Raw genomic sequence first — 18,486 nt, forward strand, 5'->3', positions numbered from 1 at the left:
TATTCGAAGATTGTGGGCTCAGTGCATGAGGCAACAAGTGTGAATTCTTTAAAGCAAGCATCAATTACTGTTGACACACAATGATTACAGAAGTGCTCTGAGAAAATTTAAGCTGTGGTGGATGCTCCAGTGCCCAAGGACATGTCACAGATGTCGATTTAGGATTTATAAATTACTCTGATCATATCCCTGCAATCCAGTCCTTGTTGCTGCCCTGACAATACATTTATCCTGTAACTCATTAATGGTGGCAAACTACGTACAATGAGTACCAGGATATCTGTGCTGCACTCTGCTCTTCCAACATGATGGCTGAAGCGATGTCAGCATCAAATGTCTTCCCGCAAGTTTCCCATTCCAAAGTATATCTGCTCTCTACCTTCTTCCTGAAGGAAAGCAAGCATACGGTAGGGAAGAGTCAGCTGATCTTGAATCGTTAACACATTAGTACACAAGGTTTCTATGCCTGAAGGTCAAAAACATTTTTGGCTTCTTTTTTCTGTCGTGTTGAATTGTGTTGTGTTGAATCTCCCCTCAAGTTTCTACCACTTGCTTACACACCAGATGCAATTTATGGTGAACATTTATACTGGTGCCTAAGAAGAATGTATTAATCTGCCTTAAAGACTATTGCCCAGTTGTACTTCCAGTAAATCCGCTATGATGAAGTGCTTTGAGAAGTTGGTAATGAAACTAATCAACTTCTGGTGAGGAGCGATTTGGATCCACTCCAACTTGCCTACTGTCACAACAGGTCAACAGCAGATACTATTTCACTGGCCCTTTACACAGCCCTGGATCATCTGGACAGTGGATACGTCAAGATGTTCGTCATTGACTACAGCTCAGCATTCAATACTAACTTCCCCCCAAAACTAATGAATAAGCTCCAAGACCTATGCCCCAACATCTCCTTGTGCAACTGGAATCTCAATTTCCTCGTGCAGACCCCAATCAGTCTGATTGGCAGCAACACCTCTACAATCACCATCAGCAATGGTGCACCACAACGTTGTGTGCTTAGCCCCCGCTCTACTCACTTTAGACTTATAACTGTGAGGCTAAGCATAACTCCAGTGCCTTTCCTTTTGATACAGTGTGTATTCTTGGATTTTAAGCTCCCAAATATAATCTTCTTTCAACGACAACTCTGTGACACCCTTTGCTTGTTAACCAACAGCCCAATCCCCAGCACTATCATTCTGGTTCCCATTCAGTTACCAAATTAATTTAAACCCTTCCCAACAGCTCTAGCAAACCTGCCTGCAAGGATATTTGTCCCCCTTGGGTTCATATGTAACTTGTCCCTTTTTTACAAGTCATACCTTCCCCAGAAGAGATCCCAATAATCCAGAAGTCTGGAAAACTGCTCCCTGCACCAGTTTCTCAGCCACGCATTCATCTGCCAAACCAGCCTATTCTTGTCTTCTCTGGCCCATGGCACTGGCAGCAATCCAGAGACTGATACCCTGGGGGTTCTGCTTTTCAGCTTTCTACCCAAATTCTCTCTTGAGGTCCTCTTCACTTTTCCTACCAATGTTGGGTGCCAATATGTCCCAAGACTTCTGGCTCTCACCCTCCCCATTAGAATGTCACATTTAGAATGCCCCTTCAGAGACATTTTGAACTGAAGCAATTTCTACCGCATTACATAATCATAATTTAATATGTTTTAGTATAAACCATACCTGTCTTATGTTTATTGAGCATCTTACAAACCACAGTGTTAAATCTGAAAATCAAACTTAATAAAAACATTTAATACAATTTTTATAAAATGATTATAATATAATTTGGTAAACAATTGTAAATGAAATTTTCATTCCTTAATATAATGAAACACTTCCAAACCAAAATCTTTAAGTCAGAAAATATTGTAAAAGACAGTATATTGAAATTAGTCTGTTATTGCACAATACTGCAAATTTAATTAACAAACCGATCTCAACAACAGTAAAACAATTTTGTTTTCTGTTTTTGGTCCAGTGGATGTCCCTTTAGTTCAGTGATAAAATTGTCACTCTAGGCCACTCTGCTTTTGCCTTCATCAATAATGAATATTATGGGACTTGTCAGCTTTGCAAGTCTACATGCCTGAAACAGAAATCATCTCAATTCTTTCATGTATGTAAAAGGTACATTGGGTTTCCACAATATTATTCCAAATATTACTGGCTGGCATTATTCTTACAACAACATTTACAATAGGTGTATTAGAAGTTACAGCAGGGAAGGGTTCAAACCCTTCACTGTAGCTCCCTTGAAACATGGATGGCTGGCAGTTGCCAGGGTCAGGTGTGGTAGTATGGGGTAGGACAGGAGAGAAGGCAAATTACAACCCCACCAATGCCCTCTACAGAAGCTATTTGTGGATGTGCTTGAAAAAGGATGAGCGGCAGTTTCCAAATGTAAACGAGGGCTTACAAGTTTCAGACTGCACATTTGAATTATTTGTACCAGGCACTGAGTAGCCAAACAATGGTACGGAATAAACTTAATAAAAATGTATTTTTGTGAGGTTAGAAGAAACAGAAGAGGTTTCTGTCCTGAACTTTTCAATCCATATTCTGTCATTTTTGGGCAATATCTGGGTTGTCCTTTTACATATGTAAATTAGAAAACAGCCAATTTGTATTTGTGATTCTCTGGTCTAATTTTCCATGGGGTTGAAGGCCAGACAAAAGAGGCAGCAAAGCATACATTATGGAATTCATGCAGCTTGTCACTGTACAACAGCAATGGATGCATCTGCTCCTTAGGTGTACTCACTGCCACCTCTGCCAGGAGCATAATTTTATTACTAAACATTAGGAAATACTTCAAATTAAAAAAAAACTTACATTTTCTATCCCGTGTGAATATTTTCCCATGAAGAAACAGGTAGAACTAAATTTAAGCGGAAATTTTGGAATTTAACATTTACTGCTTACTGTGAGGTTACCAGTAGGGCTTTTATTAATGTCATATGATCATGTGATAGGGAACTAGCAGCCTTCATTACATCTCTCCTGATTCTTTTTGTCCTCAATGGAAATAAAAATAGGTTGATATTTAAAATGAAAAGTAATTCACTGTCACCAACTTGTGCACTAAAGCACAATGACCAACTTCCTTCATAATGTTAACATCACCTTTTGTGTCAATTTATAAATATTCTAGGAGGCAAAAGCATGATTAACATTTCAGTTTTAGATTGTTATGTCCTGCACATTTTCTGGGCCTGTGCTTCCTCTTTAACTTGTGTTGTGGTTCCCTGGGACACCTGCAATTGCCCTTCTGTTGCCAACACCTGCTGGGGACTGCTTAAAAACAAAGCCACTCCCACTCCCACTCTCCCTCTCCCAGTCTGCAGTCAGCACTGCCACACCACACATCACCCTTTTCCCCTTTATCTTAACTTTAATAAATACCTTTTGTTTGTAATTTCTGTTGTGGCCTGACTCCTTTGTGTTACTTCCTGAGAGCCGAGGCTGTAACAGAGAATCTCCATTGATCTTCACCTGCAACGTTGACCATCCCAATGCCTTCAAAGATGACATTTGAGCTGTTGAGTTCCTCTAACACTGCGTTTTTTCCCTCTGGATTCCAGCATCTGCAATCTGTTGGGTTTCCTTATATATATCCTACCTCTATAATGGAAAATAGACTTCAGCCACTTACAATAATAGGGTAAGTACTGTATAATAGTGACAGAAGACAGTACTCTATTCACTGACCTCAAGGCTACCTAAGTTTCAGCAATAGGGAACAAGTGCAGCTGCTAATATATGTGCATTTAGTGTAACCAACAAACATGGGGGCTCTGGAAGGATGACTAGATTTGTGGAGATATTGAAATTCAGATGTACCAGGAATCATACCAGCTTCAGCATCAACTCTCCAAACTGATTATGTTTATCCCCGTTACGTTTTGTAACTCCAAACATAAAAGCTAACTGAAAAGAAACGTGGAGCCAGGATAACTCATGTATGTTATTTGTTTTCCGTTTAGTGAGTTAAGCATGTATGATGTGGTAGCATCATAACGTATGCAATTCACCTATTTTTATATATAATGAATTATTTAAACAAACATGAATGCTTAATCAAATAATATATTTACAATATTACTCAAATATTAGTGAAATATCAAATACACAACACTCCTCCCTACTTAGTTATAAACTCCAACTCAACATAGAATGCATCTCAACTTATATATACAAATATCCAGTATACCATATAATACTATTATAATATTACTACTAATATAGTATACTATACTATAATATATACGATACTATATATATACTACATAGTATAGTATATATAAATATATACTATACTATAATATATATTACTAATATAATATTATTGATTACCTGACTGGCAGACGTGCGCTTGCAACACTGTGTGTCAGACAGAGTGGTCAGCAGCACTGGGGCTCCACAGGGGACTGTCCTGTCTCCCTTTCTCTTCACCATCTACACCTCGGACTTCAACTACAACACAGAGTCTTGCTATCTTCAGAAGTTTTCTGATGACTCTGCCATAGTTGGATGCATCAGCAAGGGAGATGAGGCTGAGTACAGGGCTACGGTGGGAAACTTTGTCACATGGTGTGAGCAGAATCATCTGCAGCTTAATGTGAAAAAGACTAAGGAGCTGGTGGTGGACCTGAGGAGGGCTAAGGCACCGGTGACCCCTGTTTCCATCCAAGGGGTCAGTGTGGACATGGTGGAGGATTACAAATACCTGGGGATACGAATTGACGATAAACTAGACTGGTCAAAGAACACTGAGGCTGTCTACAAGAAGGGTCAGAGCCGTCTCTATTTCCTGAGGAGACTGAGGTCCTTTAACATCTGCCGGACGATTCTGAGAATGTTCTATGAGGCTGTGGTGGCCAGTGCTATCATGTTTGCTGTTGTGTGCTGGGGCAGCAGGCTGAGGGTAGCAGACACCAACAGAATCAACAAACTCATTCGTAAGGCCAGTGATGTTGTGGGGGTGGAAATGGACTCTCTGATGGTGGTGTCTGAAAAGAGGATGCTGTCCAAGTTGCATGCCATCATGGACAATGACTCCCATCCACTCTATAATGTACTGGTTAGGCACAGGAGTACGTTCAGCCAGAGACTCATTCCACCGAGATGCAACACTGAGCGTCATAGGAAGTCATTCCTGCCTGTGGCCATCAAACTTTACAACTCCTCCCTCAGAGTGTCAGACACCCTGAGCCAATAGGCTAGTCCTGGACTTATTTTCACTTGGCATGATTAACTTATTATTATTTAATTATTTATGGTTTTATGCTGCTATATTTCTTCACTATTCTTGGTGCGGCTGTAATGAAACCCAATTTCCCTCGGGATCAATAAAGTATGTCTGTCTGTCATACAACTACGACATAGATATCCAGAGCAGAGTAAATTTTAAATTCTCCCATTCAGTCCTAAAGATTTAATTGCTGGGGAGGCTTTCTTATTCTTGTGGGATAATGTCTTTGCTGACAAGGGATATCACTGCATTTGGCAAGTGAGATTTGCTCTGGGAAACAATCTCAGGTTTTGGGGCCTCCTCCATTCTGGTTGTAGGAGTTGACTCTGGGTCTGCAGCAACTGGTTCTGACAGCTCTGGACTCATTTCTTGTCTAACAATTGATCCTGCTCTCCTCAACTGATCAGGATCAGAGTCTGGTTTAATATCACTGGCATATGTCATGAAATTTGTTAACTTTGCAGCAACAGTACAATGTAATACATGATATAGAAAAAACTGTGAAATGCAGTAAGTATATATATAAAGTAGTTAAATTAAATAAGTAGTGCAAAGAGTAGGAAATAATACAAAAACGTAGTGAGGTAATTTTCATGGGTTCATTGCCCATTCAGAAATTGGATGGCAGAGGGAAGTAGCTGTCCTGAATCACTAAGTGTGTCCCTTTTGCATCTGTACCTCATTCCTGATGGTAGCAACGAGAAGAGGGAATGTCCTGGATGTTGGAGGTCCTTAATGATGGATGCTGCCTTTCTGAGGTACCGTTCCTTGAAGATGACCTGGATACTACAGCAGCTAGTGCCCATGATACAGCTGACTACGGTAATTTTACCACTCTCAGCAGCTTACTTTGATCCTGTGTTGTTAACACCACCCCTCCCCCCCATAGCAGGTGGTGATTCAGCCAGTCAGAATGCTCTCCATAATATATCTGTAGAAATTTGTGAATGTTTTAGGTGATACACCAAATCTCCTCAAACTCTTAATGAAATATAGCCGCTGTCTTGCCTTCTTTATAGCTGCATCAATAAGTTGGGACCAAGTTATGTCCTCAGAGATATTAATCTGAAATTGCTCATTCACTCCGCTTCTGATCTCTCGATGAGGACTGGAGTGTGTTCCTTTGCCTTACCCTTTCCAAAGTCCCCAATCAGCTCTTTGGCTGAACTGATGTTGAGTGCAAGGTTGTTGCTGCAACACCACTCAACCAGCTGATATATCTCACTTCTGTACGCTCTCTTGTTGCTCTCTGAGATTCTGCCAACAATGGTTGTATCATCAGCAAATTTATAGATGGCTTTTGAGCTGTACTTAGACATACAGTCATGGGTGTAGAGAGAGTAGAGCAGTGGGCTAAGCATTCATCCCTGACTTGCACCAGTTTTGATTGTCAGCAAGATGGAGATGTTATTTCCAATCTGCACAGATTGTGGCTATCTTGTTAGGAAGCTGAGGATCCAGTTGCAGAGGGAAGTACAGAGGCCCAGGTTCTAGAGCTTTCTATCAGGACTGTAGAAATGATGTTGTTAAATGCTGAGCTGTAGTTAAAAAACAGCATCCTGACATTGGTATTTGTATTGTCCAGGTGATCCAAGGCTGTGTGGAGAGCCAATGAGATTGCATCTGCGGTAGACCTATTGTGGTGATGGGCAAATTGCAGTGGGTCCAGGTCTTTGCTGAAGAAGGAGTTAACTCTGGTCATGACCGTAGATGTAATCTCAAGATGACATCAAACACAATCTCCACTGTGTAAGAGAGTGGTCGTGTTCTGTTCTTAATCTTTCCGAGGACTCACTTTTGATCTCATCAGTAGTGTCTCGCCAGGACTGCTTGCCCAGGAGTGAAATTTCAGACTTCTTTGTTTGAGGAGCCTTCAGTTTGTCTCAGCTGTTTGTCCTGCATCCTGCTTCTGAAATTGTGTTTGAGTAGATCCAAGTGTGAAACCAAGGGACGACAAGGAACAGCATAGCTAGTGAGTTGTTGGCCGTGGAGTGTGCTGCATTGCAATCTCCAGGGAGGAATTTGATGAGCTCCTGATTCAGTGTCAAGGTTTTGTGATCTGCTGACACTCTGGTCACTCTGGTCTTTAAACTCTGGTCAATCCTTTCAATCAGGCTATTTGTAGTGGGGTGCAATGGTGCAGATGTAATATGTCTTATTCCATTCATTTTCAGGAAAGATTGAAACCGTTCCTGAACAAACTGTGGTCCATTGGCACTGACTAAGTGTTCTGGGACAATTGCAAAGACGCTTCTTTAACATATGAAGTGTGCAAGGCTGTAGTGAAGTCTATTGAGAACATTTCTGGCCATTTTGTAGCTGCATCCACTACTACCGAGAAATTTGTGCCCATAAATGGTCCAGCAAAATCTACATGAATCCTCTGCCAGGGTAATGCAGGTGATACTCAAGGATAGAGAGGCACTGCTCTTGGCATCTTCTGGATGTGTTGGCATCCTAAACGGTACATGGCAAGCTGTTCAATCTGCTGATCAATCCCAGGCCACCAGACAAAGCTTCCAGCCAGCACTTTCATTTAAACCATGCACAGATGACCGGCATGCAGTTCGTCCAACACTTTAGCTCTCAGCTTGGATGGTACAACAAATCTCAATCCCCACATAAGGCAACCTCTGCAAAGGGCAAGGTCATCCTGGCACTGGTAAAAAATGGATTAAGTGGAGATCATGTTGCACATTCCAGCAAAGTTTGGGTGGCCATGGAGACCTGAAAAAAATCTGGGGTCTTTTCTTATTTCCTTTTTGATCATCTCTACCAATAAAGGGAAACTTCTGATTTGTTTAAGGAAAAATATGGCAAAAAGATTGTCCTCTTTTGTAACTTTTTCTGATATTTTCTTTTTCAATGGTGAACAGGATAATCCATCAGGATCATTATTCATCCTCTTGGATCTAATTTTGTTAGGTTATCGCCTTCAAGAAACGGAGCCCATCTCTTCAAACGTGTTGCTGCTGTTAGTGAAACACCCTTCTGTGGATTGAAAATGGACACTAGTGCTTGACGATCAGTAATCAGAAGAAACTCTCTCCCATACAAGTACTAGTTGAAATGTTTTACACCCCAAACTAGGCTCAAGTTCACTCCGTCAATCTGTGCATGATTTGTTTCTGCAGCAATAAGCAACGTGATGCAAAGGCTATGGTGTGTTTATTTCCATCACAGATAACATGTGACATGACTGCACCTACTCCATAAGGCGAGACGTCAGATACAAGCTTTACTAGATGATGTGGATCAGAACGTGTGAGCACAGTGTCTGACGTCACTATTTGGTTAGAGCAGTTAAAATTCTAAGCAAAAGTATGTCTTTAAACCCAATGCACTCAGCAAAACTGTCACTTGCAGTTTATAGAGTATTTCATTTGCTTCAAAATACTGCTCAATTCACTCTGCATACCTGTACATTATCCGTTATTCAGTTGAACCAATTTATCTTTCCAATGTAGCCACTCATTCCTGCTTTTTTTAAATTTATGATTATTTTCACCTGGTACTCACCGTTTATGAACCAGTGAATTTGTTCATTTTCTGCCTTTTTTTAAACTCAACCATTTATCTCTCTCCCTTCCGAAGAGACATGGGTTGCACTTTTTTTTTGCTCAACCATCTTGCTGTGCTTCAACATGTAGGCAATTATCTCAGTTTTGTTTTTAAAATACTGCATTGCCACTTAAGCTTTGTAACACCAAACATAAAAACTAATTGAAAGGAAACATGGAGCTGGGATAACGTTCTTAGCTTTACTTTCAGTGAGACACGCACATATGATGTGTGGAGTCTTGCGCAATTCACCTACATTTACATATAACCCATAAAGAATTACTTAAATGAACAAGAATGCTTAATCTGTATATTTATTATATTGCTCAAATATTAAATATACAACACTCCCCTTTGTTAAATGTATACACTGGAAGGAGAACAACTTGAGTTTTAAACAGTTGGATGTAGCGAAAATTCAGCCTCATGGATAAATTAATCAAGGGTTCTAAAATTCCAAGGGAACACTCTGAAGTCAGTGAAGCCCAAAACACTTTCATCGGATGAGCTAATTAAGTTAGAAAATTGGTAAAGCAAATTGAGCAATTCTCAGAGCCAATCCATTATGGAAGAAAATGAAAGATATTCTAACAGACTCGAGGAAAATAAAATAGAGTTTGCAAAACCTTAACTGTGTAAATTTACTTCACTGTAAGTTATTATCTGCAAAATATTTGTAAGTAATCCATGCTTCTTCTGAGGCTGTTAGAGAGAATACAAGGTGTGTCAACTCAAATTGGTCCACTTAACAAGCAAATTAGCCAGCAGAGCTAAGAAGGGATACAGAGAATATTGGAATTTATTTTTATTTCATCCTAGGGCAAAAACTGAGAAATTAAACTGAAACGAATCTTCATTGAAGATTCAACATTTATTTCATGTTGTTTGCTTTGATGCTCTTTATTGGACCAAGTGGCTTTGAGTTTTACCAGGCAGGTCTGTCTCAGCCCCATAACTGTGCACCAGCATGGAAACATAGTCTTTTCCAGCGGTGAGATGGATGTCCATCTCCAACTCCAACAGGAGACCGTTGTCACAGCAAGCATAGCCTGTTTCATTTGGATAGTGAATCACTGACTTTCATTATCAATGTAAAAGGAACATGATTCTTTTCACCCTTTACAATTATTATTGGTGTTTTCAATTAATTCAGATGAGGAAAAAGTGTTTTAAGATACCTTGATTTAACTTTAGATTTGTCAAAGGAATCTGTTAATGAATTGTTTCAGCACTACACTTCCAGTGGTTACCTACAGTACAACTGATCTTAGCTTTTATGGAGTAAGGTCATTCTGTGTAAGTGAGAACATCATTAATATTAGCCAACCTGTACAAATACATTAAGCAAGCCATTCATGAATTGCCAGCACTCGATCTAGCAATCCAAAAAACTTTAACTTGATTGGTAATGGCATGAAGAGACAGCATAAATTTTGTCAAGTGCCAGGATTCACCACTGTTCAAAGAGACATAAATGGCACTCTGTTAGATTCTGGATGTTGCACCTGATTTCCTCTCATTGCATCCTTCTCCTTGTTTCTTCCAAGCCCTTGGCTGAAGAATAACAATGGAATACCACGTGGCACAATAGAAGGGCTTCTCAGTCTATCTGAACTATATTTGACTTTCTCACTTGACCATGGATGGTGGTTTCAGCCTTTGAATTTTTTCCTTTCACACTGGAATGTATTCGTTTACATATGTGAAAGATTCACTGAAAAAAACAGCTGAAACATCTTGATCAATCAATCTCTTCATTTAATTTGCCAGTTCTCAATAGCTAGCTCTGTTTTCATGCCCTCATAATTCCTCTTATTTAACTTCAAATATTATTCTTGGACCCATTATTCTTTCTCTCAAACTGAATGTAAAATACCTAAAGGTATTTTCACAACGAGGTTATTAATTAATCATAACTTGTTGCACAAGACTTGGTGTAATATAGCCTACTCTGGATAGGTCCCGAATGTACTTTCCTCAGAAACTACCCTGAAAACTCTCTATGGACACACCATTTGACTGTGGACTTCAGGAAAGGCGAGTTGGGAGAACACACAGCAGTCCTCATCAGGGAATCAGCAGTTTCAAGTTCCTGGTGTCAATATTTATGAAGATCTATCCTGGGCCAACATATTGATGCAATTTTTAAAAAGGCATGCCAACAGCTACAGTATATTTAATTCAGAGTTTGAGGAGACTTGGTATGTCACCAAAGACTCTAGCACACTTCTACGGATGCAGCCCATTCTGACTGGTTGCATCACTGTCTGGTATGAAGCTGCTAATGCACAGGCTCCGAAAAAGCTGCAGAGGGTTGTAAACTCAGCCAGCTTATTCAAGGGTATTAAACTCTCAACCATAGAACATTACAGCACAGTACAGGCCCTCCAGCCCTCCATGTTGAGGCGACCCATATAATCCTTAAAAAAAGTACTAAACCTACATTACCCCATAACTCTCCATTTTTCTTTCATCCATGTGCCTGTCCAAGAGGCTCTTAAATAGCCCTAATGTTTTAGCCTCCACCACCATCCCTGGCAAGTCATTCCAGGCATTCACAACCCTCTGTGTAAAAAACTTACCCCTGATGTCTCCCCTAAACTTCCCTCCCTAATTTTGTACATATGCCCTCTGATGTTTGCTATTGGTGCCCTGGGAAACAGGTACTGACTATCCACCCTATCTATGACTCTCATAATCTCGTAGACCTCTATCAAGTCCCCTCTCATTCTTCTACGCTCCAAAGAGAAAAGTCCCAGCTCTGCTAACCTTGCTTCATATGACTTGTTCTCCAAACCAAGCAACATCCTGGTAAATCTCCTCTGCACCCTCTCCATAGTTTCCACATCTTTCCTATAATGAGGTGACCAGAACTGAACACAATACTCCAAGTGCGGTCTCACCAGAGATTTGTAGAGTTGCAACATGACCTCTCTACTCTTGAACTCAATCCCCCTGTTAATGAAGCCTAGCATCCCATAGGCCTTCTTAACTACCCTGTCAACCTGCACAGCAACCTTGAGGGATGTATGGATTTGTTCATCCACGCTTGGGTGTGGATTGAGGACATTGAGGACATCTTCTAAGGATGATGTCTCAAAAAGGTGGCATCCATCATTCAGGAACTCCACCAACCAAAACAGGCCTTCTTCTTATTACTACCATCAGAGAGGAGGTATAGGAGCCTCAACATTATAGGAAGAACAGCTTCCCCTCCGCTATCAGAGTTCTGAAAGATCCACAAACCCATGAACATGACCTCGGTATTTTGCTCTATCTTTGCACTACTTGTGGATTTATTTTATATTTGTTGTTGTAACTTATAGCATTTTTGATTTACTACGCTCTACTTCTGCTGCAAAACAACAAATTTCATAACATATGTCAAGATAATAAACCTGATTCTGATTCTGCATGAGGCTGTCTCTATCTATCTGATTTGTGTGTTCTCTATGTAAACTAAAATTCTTGACAAGCTTCCATTATTTCACCAGTTAAATCTCTTCCACTATATGAGAGCCCAGGGAGCTGAATGTCACTTGCACAAATAACTTCTTGCCTTTATTTTCTCTTATCTCCATCCAAACCACTTCTATATCCTGGTGTCCTGAACAAAGAACTTCCTTTGCTATTGTGCTTAGACCTTTAGCAGAACCATTCCACACCTTTTCCTACAAACTGTCTCATGAGAACTTCCACTAAACTCAAGTAAAAATACAAACCTTTGAGATTCTGCTTCTTCATTGTTCACCTAGCTCCTTAAGTAGACCCTAAAGAACCTTTTGCCTTTGTCCTGCCTATATTATTGGTATGAATATGTACCATGATAACTGGTTCCTCCCCCTTCCTCTCCACACCTGATATCTGGAACACTGCCAATGAGGTTGACAACAAACGTTTCCAGACTCTTGTTTGCAGCAGAAAGCAGTGTCAATTCCCATCTCCATACTGTCACGTCATACTACTACTTTCTTCATTTCTGCCTCAAGGGCTTCAGTGTCCAATTACCAATGTCATGATCAGTTAACTCATCCACCCTCATCGAAACAGGTTGGAAGATTATTAAACCCACTGAACAGTTTCAAGGCTGAAGATCCTGCAGTCTTTGAAAAAGGCTATTAGGGTGATCCAGAATCATGGCCTTTGGATATACTGCCTGAGATCTACAGTACGCTCTACTCATAGATTGCTACACATGGTGGGATAGACATAGCAACAATTCCTGCTGTCTTATTTCAAGCATGATCTGACTTGCTGACAAATGTTTCAAGGGTGATGTAATGTAAAGATGATATGATCACACAACTGAATCTACAAAGTAGCTTGAGATCTGAAGAAGGATTAGTTCAGCTTCTAATTGTTTTTTGGTGTGGTAGTTCACTGGGTCTGTACACACTTCACTCAGTCTAGCATATATACCCAACTGAAATTTAATGCTGCTATTAGATGTAAAAACCATTTTAGTAGCAGGTAGAGCAAAAGGTTTTGATAGTTTTGTTTTCAGATGTTTGGTTAAGAGGAACTAGACAAATTGATAAGAATTGGTTGAAGATCTGGTCTTGTGGGTGGTCATAATTATACCATCAGCTTCTCCACATCTCATTATAACAAAGCAAAAAATGTCTCCCATTTCCTAGAGATAACTACATGTCACATATAACTGAACTACAAAGCTTTTATACCATTTACTGGTAATGGGCGTTAATAGGGACAAATGTTAGGGTTGCCAGTTTGGACCTAACAACAATAGAATAGAAAAATCAAAGTTCTGTTGGTTAGAGAGCCCAGAACCAGGTCAAAGATTTAAAATTAAAAATAGGTTTCTCTAGATACAGAAGACCTGAAGGAAACTTAGAATAATATTTGCAAATACCTATTACAAGTAGGACATTTGTTCATTTAAAATCGGAGTTTGATAAGTTTTAGTTGGACAAAAGTGCAAATGTAAATCTAGGTCATGGGCCATCCATGATTCTAGTAAATGGCAGACAAGCTTTCAGAGCTAAATTAACTACGCTTGATCCTTTGGTACTTTTCCTATTGGTTTCCTCTGTATGAACAAGCAACAATATATGGCAGCATATTAGATTACCTCAAGATGATACAGGAATGTATATACATCTCTGAGGCCTAGACCACACTTCATCCAACCTGCATTCTGACTAGTCCTGTAGCCTTTATACTGGTGGCAGGAACTAAAGTTCTGCTTTTAGAATGGCTGATGGTCTTCTGATTTTTAATACTTTAAAATCTTAACGGTATTAACAAAAGTGGTTAAAAATTTTAAATTGCTTAAAAACATTTTAAGGTCCTGTTAATTAATTAAAGTATAGGCATCTAGCCATATAAAGAAAAAAAAACAAATGTTTAGCTAAGCTTATGTCTTTATTTAAGATCTGTAAGTTCATGCAAAGTATTGGGGCCATGTTAAACAGGCCAGCTGTATGAGGCATTAAGCTAACATGACCAATATGAAATGCATTTAGTCCCTCTGCTCAACAAATACAGAATGCTTCAGAATTCACAAGTGAGTCCAGAGCAACAGAAAGATTGAACACAATCATGTAGAACTAAGATTGATACCACTTTGAAGTCAATATTGTAGAAATGCAATCATCTGTCCCATTTACCTAATCACCTTCAATACCAGTATGTTAACAGCAAATACCATTTCATTGGCTTGTCGTTCAGCTTTGGAACATCTGGACAGTGAAGATGCATATTGTACATCAGAATGCTCTTCATTGACTACAGCTTGGCAATCAATATTATCATCCGCTCAAAACTAATCAATAAGCTCCAAAATCTTGGCCTCAATACCTCGTTATGCAACTGGAACCTCAATTTCCTCACCTGCAGACCGCAGTTAGTTCATATTGGCAACTTCTCCTCTACAATCACCATCACCACAGGTATACCACAAGCCTGTGGGCTTTGACCCTGCTCCACTTGCTCTATACTTATGACAGTGAAGCTAAGCACAGCTCCAATGCGCTATTTAAGTTTGCTGGTGACACCACTGTCATGGGCTGAATCAGAGGAGGTGATGAAACAGCATATAGGAGAGAGATTGAAAATCTGATTGAACGGTGCCTCAAAAATAACCTCTCATTCAACGTCAGCTAAATTAAAGAGCTGATTATTGACTACAGGAGGAACTGGTGGTCCATGATCCAGTCCTCATTAAAGGATCAGAGGTGGAGAGGGTCGGTAACATTATATTTTTGACATTATCATTTCATAAGATCTGTTCTGGGACCAGCATGCAAGTTCCATTAGAAAGAAGGCACAGCAGCACCTCTACTTTCTCAGAAGTTTGTGCAGATTTAACATGTTGTCTGAAACTTTAATAAATTCTATAGGTGCACAGTGGAGAGTATCCAGATTTGTTGCATCACAGACTGGTATGGAGATATCAATACCCAAGAATGGAAAAGCCCACAAAAAATGTTGGATACAGCCCTGGCCATCACAGGAAAAGCCATCCCCACTGTTGAGCACATCTACAAGGAGGACTACCACAAAAAAGCAGCATCATTTATCAAGGACCCCCACCATCTGGGCCATGCTCTCTCCTCACTGCTGACATTGGGAAGAAGGTAGAGGAGATTTAGGTTCCACACCACTAGGTCCAGAAACTATCAGGCTCCTGAACCAGCGTGGATAATTCCTCTCACCTCAACAGTGAGCTGACTCTACAACCAATATATACTATAACCAGTCACGGGCACCACAGTAGGGGGGCAGTAAGAGTGATGCTATTACAGCTCGGGGCATTATGGAATGCAGAGTGCAATTCCTGCACCGTCCTTTCTACATCCTCGCTGTGGAATCTGTGGGTTTCCCCGGATGTTCGGCCTTCCTCCTGATGTCCAAAGATGCACAGGGAAGGTTAACTGGTCATTATAAATTGTCCCGTGATTAGATTAGGGCTAATTGAATGTGTCAGGGGCTGCAGGGGAAGTGCAGCTCAATGGGCTGCAAGGGCCAGCTCTGCACCATGTTGATGAATAAATAAGTAAGTCAGTAATGAATATCATAAACGCCCCGCATTCCAAAGACAAGCTTGTTGGCAGAATAAGTGGCCATAATAAATGTCCCCTAGCAGAAGAACTGAAGGAGGGAGGCAAGATGGCACTGAGCTGCTGTCTCCGTCAAAGGCACGGATCAGGTAGTTGTTTTGGGTTTGTATCGATGATGTTGGGGACAGAGAGGGGAATTGGGGGTCAGATTAGGGTATAGGGACAAGGATATAGGGGAGCTGAGGTCTCATTGTTTGGAAATGTAGAGGAGGCTTTACCCAAAAGCAGAGCAATGGAGATGACTTAGCATTGAGCAATAACTTTAATAATAATCTGTAAAATAATAAGTCATGAGGGGCCGTTAAACAAGAGAGAACATACTAAACACCACAGGAGACAAGGTTAAGCTGCAGGTAATGAGTTGGAAATGAATGCTGGAGATTCCTGTTAGCTAGGTGGAGACTGGAGGGTGCCTGCCTGTGCAGGCCTGATGGGACACCCCCTACTACAACCAGGTCATGACAGCCCTGGGCAATCCAGATGGGTCAGGTGGAACTTCTCAGTGATCAATGGATACAAGATGAAACTGGACAGCACCCAAGACTGATCCTCTGAGCAGTACCCTTCCCAGTTGACCAGGTATTGCATCCATCAACCAATTAAACTGTGTACAGCGGACCATCTTCCACCCTCAGAGATTCCAGAGATGTGGGCTCGGGTAGATTCAGTGGCCCATGAACAACAGGCTTGCAGCAGGACACATGGAAGGTAGGTGAGATCCTGAGGGATGGTGGCAGCTGGAGATGGCAGGCAACCGGATTGTGTGATGGGTGATCTTGAATGGACTAGTGAAACAGGTGAGAGTTTGTGGGAGTCAGTGCGCAGGAGCAGATCTTGGGTAGATAGCCAGATGTAGTCCCCAGGCTGGAATAGTCTGGATGAGCACCACCAGAGGTTGGCATGATGGCAGTAGGTGTGGTTGGCAGCTACGATGGCCCTCCATGACCTCTTTCAAGCATTCTGGCAGCAGCAAACCAGGGTTCTGGTGGATGGGTCCTCCACTATTGGCTCCTCTGCAGGAAACAACGTGAGTTGGTAGCCATGAAATACTTCAAAGGTAGGCGTACCCATGCTTGAGGAGATTTACAATTGTGGGACAGCCTGAAGCTGAGCATTTAGATTTTCTATATGGAAAGGTTAGAGGAAGCGAGGCACTACAGAAACTTCTCCACTTGCAGATTGGCTCTGTCAGCTGCTGTTGGATCTGCGGATGAAAGTCAGAGGACAAACTCACTGAGATGCAGAGAAGAAAACAGAGGGTTCAGCAGTAGCAGGAGACAAATTGTGGGCCTTCAACACAATGTCCTGAGGGAAGCCGTGGAGGTGAAATACATGTTGGAGAACCAGGTCTGCCATCTCAGTAGCTGTCGTACGTTTGGGGAGAGCAATGAAGCGCACCACCTTAGAGAACTGGTCCACCACTGTCGTGTCCATGGTCCCATCAGAAGGTGGCAGACCTGTGATGAAATAGATTCAAGGGACCAGTAGGACCCATAGGAGCTCAGAGAACTGCTGGTTAGAGGAATAGTTGAACTTGCAGAAGGAGGCAGCACAAGGGTGTGTTCTCCTATCCAGTCCTCACTGGGAGAGGATGGCTGCAGCACCCACGTTAGTTGTGTCCATCTCTACCATAAAAGGTCTGGAGGGATTTGAATGGTAAAGAATGGGAGTGATGGTGAAGAGTGTTTTCAAAGTGTAGTCTGTGGCAGCAGACCAGGTTATCCATGAGGTAGGCAACTTGGTAAGGGAGGTGAGAGCAGTTTGCTGTAGTCTGTGAGGAAACAGCTGTAGAAGTTGGAGAAGCCCAATAAACGCTGTAACTGTTTGAGGGAATGCAGTCAACAACAGCGCACACTTTCTCTGGGTCCAAGCTTATCTCTTGGGGAAAAGGGCGTAAGCAACTTGGATGTGGTAATGGCATTTTGTTTAACTTGCAATCCAGTTTTGATGAGACGCTGAAGAACTGAATGGATGTGACAAACATGTTCTCGGGGGGGGGGGGGTCCTTCGAGAAAATGAGGATGTTGTTGAAATCCAGTACAGAATAGGCTCTTCCAGCCATGAGCCATACCACCCAGCAAACCCCGATTTAAGCCTTAATCTAGGGGAAGACAGCCCTCAGCCCAAACAACCTTAAGAAATCTTGTTCGGGTAGAGGCTGCGCGATGTGTCCCCGTTACAAATCAGTACCATGGAATAACAAACAGTACACAACATGCAATACAATGATTGAGCTTTATAGTTGTTAATTTGACTATATGGTTAGTAAGGAAACAAAAAAAAGGGCCCATATTCATGAAACAGTCTAAAGTGCAACATTGGAGCTCACTGATAAGGCCTTTTGTCCACTATCGACCTCCTCCGTGTGTCGCTGACTTTTGGACCTTCGTTCCAAGGCCACTCCATCTGGTGGTCTACCGACTGTCTCCATTCGCGTCTTCTCTCCTCATTTCTCCCCGGCAAAAGACCGCAAAACCCTTACTCCCAGACACACAAGAAAGAACAACATCCCTCTCATTGGATAGCCCCACATTCCAAAGCCTCATTATCTTTAGTTATAACCCAAATATTGCTGCTACAGAGA

This window comes from Hemitrygon akajei, chromosome 13 (assembly GCF_048418815.1).
Source record: "Hemitrygon akajei chromosome 13, sHemAka1.3, whole genome shotgun sequence".
NCBI classification, from domain to species: domain Eukaryota; kingdom Metazoa; phylum Chordata; class Chondrichthyes; order Myliobatiformes; family Dasyatidae; genus Hemitrygon; species Hemitrygon akajei.